The sequence below is a fragment of the Palaemon carinicauda genome, chromosome 32 (genome assembly GCF_036898095.1).
Source record: "Palaemon carinicauda isolate YSFRI2023 chromosome 32, ASM3689809v2, whole genome shotgun sequence".
NCBI classification, from domain to species: Eukaryota; Metazoa; Arthropoda; class Malacostraca; order Decapoda; family Palaemonidae; genus Palaemon; species Palaemon carinicauda.
In genome coordinates this window covers 69,066,035-69,070,031 of record NC_090756.1, presented here as the reverse complement: position 1 = coordinate 69,070,031, position 3,997 = coordinate 69,066,035, and positions in this window count along the sequence as shown.

Genomic DNA, 3,997 nt, shown 5'->3' with positions numbered 1-3,997 from the left:
ATCTGTACAATTATATAATTATAATATATTTTATATATCTGGATTTTGATCAGTAGAATTAATCTCAAACTGATTGATAAAAACACTTGATTATGAAACCGTAAATGTAAAGCCAAATTAATCTAAGTCAAATGGTTTTCCCAAAGGAAAATCCTTATCTTTATGATATTATCTCCACCTTGATCTCTTCTCGTTAACTCCTTATGTTATCCTACATCCGGGTTCCATTGTGAGTTTCTCAACAAGTTCAGCCGTAGATATCCGATGTCTATCGATGGCAGTCATAATTTAGTTCAGTAGTCTCATTGACCTGAAAATTTCCCTGAAAATGAGAGGGAGATTTGGTAGGCCTATCTTGGAAAAGAGGGATGGTAAACAGGCCTATCCTTGTATAAAAAAGGGAATGGAGGGGTAGGCCTAGCTGGATATGTAACAAGAGATGATTCGATTTGATGCCAATTATTTGGAAAATAAATGCGTTGATTATCAATATATTTTCACTTTTAAGGGAGACCAAAAGCAAGAGAAATAGATGGTTTATCTTTAAACATTTCATAACATTTCATAAGCTTTTTAGATTTCCGTATTCTTTTTAACCTTATTATAGCCTTCATACTCTTTCTATAGCCTTTTACTGTTTTTATAAACATTTTAACATTTTTGTAGCTGTCCTAGTCTTTTTGTTGCCCTTTTCCAGGCTAATTTATTAATTTATAATATTATTACAATATACAAAATTATTTATTTAGTGAGCCCTATTTATTATCTACCTCAAAAAACTGAAAACAACAAAAAACGAAGCCGGTGTCTATTCCACTTCAGGACAAAGGCCTCAGACAAGTTTGTATTCATGTCTGGTGTTAAGCTAGTTTTCACCAGCACGTTGGCCACTGCACATTGGTGACGGTGTGAGATTACCGTATGTCTGCTCACTGCAAACCAACCTAGTAAGGGTGGCTGGCCCTTTCACCAAGTCAAGCTATCCCCCTCAGAGTAGAAATAGGCTCTTCAACTATGAGGAAAATAACACAGACTCTCTCTCTCTCTCTCTCTCTCTCTCTCTCTCTCTCTCTCTCTCTCTCTCTCTCTCTCTCTCTCTCTCTCTCAATTCTAAGAAATAAAACGCATTCGACTGCCTGTTCTTACCCAATTTCCTCCCAAAATAGAACAAAACACGAACGCCACAAGAATAATGACAATATACCTGCATACCCTCCCTTACCTCCACCCCCCAGCCCCCAGCCCCCCAGCCCCAGTAAGACCTTAATTAATTAATATAAATCTTACATGTTTTGTTGAAAGACTTAAGATTAGTCGAATCGTAATGCCTTTGTGCGTCTGCTTCTTCCGGTAATGATGTTTTATGCAAATTTAATGATTCGGTGAAGACTTAGAAAAACTGCTTTTAGGCAAAAATTGCTTCTCAAATAACTTTTTTTTTTTTTTTTTTTTTTTTTCTATTCAATTTGTAACGGAATATCATAAGTAGCTTGATTATAAACTCACAAATAACGTAAAGATGTATTGTGTTGTTATATGTACAAGGAAATACTGTAATATATAAAAAAAGTTGAATTTTAATCCGTAGAAATAATCTTAAATTTATTAATAAAAACATTTGTTTATGAAACCCTAAATTGAAATTAAAATAATTCTAAGGCAAATGGTTTTCCCTAATGAAAATTCTCATCTTTTATTATATCATCACCTCTTCCATCTCTTCGCGTTAACTCCTTTTTATCTTATCCTACATCCGGGTTCCATTGTGGGTTTCTCAACAGTTCAGCCGTAGATAACCGATGTCTATCGATGGACGTCATAATTTTGTTCAGAAGTCTCACTGACCAGAAAAGTATCAATGAAAATGGGAGAGAGATTTGATAGGCAATTATTGGGAGAGAGTGATGTTTAATAGGCCTATTTTCGAATGGAGATGGGAATGGAGGGGTAGGCCTACCTAGATACGTAATAAAAGATTATATTTGAAAGTGAATTATGTGTAAAATAAATACGATGATTATCAATATAGAAGGTTGAATAATTATCATCACCTTTTAGGAGAGCAGAAGGCATGAGAAGTCTAAGGTTTCTTTATAACTTTTCAGAACATATTATAGGCTTTTTAATTTTGATTTAGCCTTTTTGGACTTATTATATCGTTTTCAGCCTGGATATAGGTTTTTTATAGCTTTTATAGCCTTATTACAACATTTTAGTGTTTTATAACCTTTTTACCATTTTTTGCAGCCTTTTTAGTCACTATATAGTCTTTTTTATAGCTTGGTTTTACGCTTTTTATAGCCTTTTAGTGTTTTTATATCCTTTTTAGCATTCTTGTAGCCTTTCTGAATTTCATGTAGCCTTTTTACAGCCTAATTTATTAAATCTAACAATATTATCAAAGCTATAAAAATTACCAAAATGATTTAATTGCTTATAGTATAATGAGCCCTGTTTAGTACCCACCTCAAACAACAAAAAACAACAACAAACGCTGCCGTTTCTAGTCCACTGCAGAACAAAAGCCTCAGATATGTTCTGGGTTTTGGCTAATTTTCATCAGCACGCCCGCCGCTGCTCATTGGTGATGGTGTGAGATTAACATCTGATCGCTCACCAGCAAATAACTCTAGTGTGGTGGCCTTTTCACCAAGTCAAGGTATCCCCCTTCAGAATAGAAAAAGGCTATTCCATTATAAAGAAAATGACAGAGACGCTACAGGGAAATGTTAAGCCACGTGGGCTCTCAGAGGATGGAAGAAGAATGTAAGGATACCACCCCCCCCCCCCCCAGAAAAAAAAATAAGGATTCTTTGTAGGAAGGAAGGAGAATGCAATGGACTATATCACAGGGGAAATACAAGGAGAAAGCGGTCTCTGGTGGCAGATATGGGAAGGTGTTTTCTCCTAAATATGGGGGAAGGGTTTACAATTATTCCCTAGGAAGCGAACTAACGTATGTTTGTAATGTTTGTATCATATAAAAGAATAGGATAGAAGGATATACAGTGGATTCATGAGACTTTTATTTGTGTAAATATGTAAGGTAATAATAGAAATGAATTGTGTACTTGATGTTTAGCAATTGCTAATTTTGCTCCTCAATTAAGTAAATGGACTTACAATGTTCAGGCGCTAATATTTATGTTTAATAGCGTTTATGTATATTGTCTATGCAAAGGGGTAATGTAGAGCTATACATTTATGAATAAATTCTTCTTTATTGTATTTGCTTTATCAGAGAGAGCGATAATGTTTGGAATAACAATAAGAGACAGAAAAAGAGCAACATGAAAACAAGAGCAAACTGAAGTAGAGAATATTTTACCTACTTGTATGAAAAAAAAATGGACATTTGCAGGACATATGATGAGAATGACCGACAATAGACGGGCATTTGGAACAAGAGAATGGATCTCTAGATATTGCAAAGGAACCAGAGGACGGAAAAGAAGGCGATGGATTGACAAACTAAGAATGTTTGCTGGTGTAGACTGGCATATGAAGACCATAAATAGTCCCAAATGAAAAAACATGTCTGAGGCCTTTGACTGTAACGGACTAGCAACGGCTGATGTTGATGTAAATATATATATATATATATATATATATATATATATATATATATATATATATATATATATATATATATATATATATATATATATATATATAATATATATGTATATATATATATATATATATATATATATATATATATATATATAAATATATATATATGTATATATATATATATATATATATATATATATATATATATATATATATATATATATATATATATATATATATAAATATATATATATATATATATAAACTGAATACACACAGATATTCACATAAGGGTTACGTAACATCAAAAACAATATTTTAACACACAACTCAAGATAAATTTCGAATCCCTCTCCGCCCATAAAAATATTGGCCTGGGATTATATTTTCAATAACAACTGTCTAGTTTCACAGTATTTCTCTA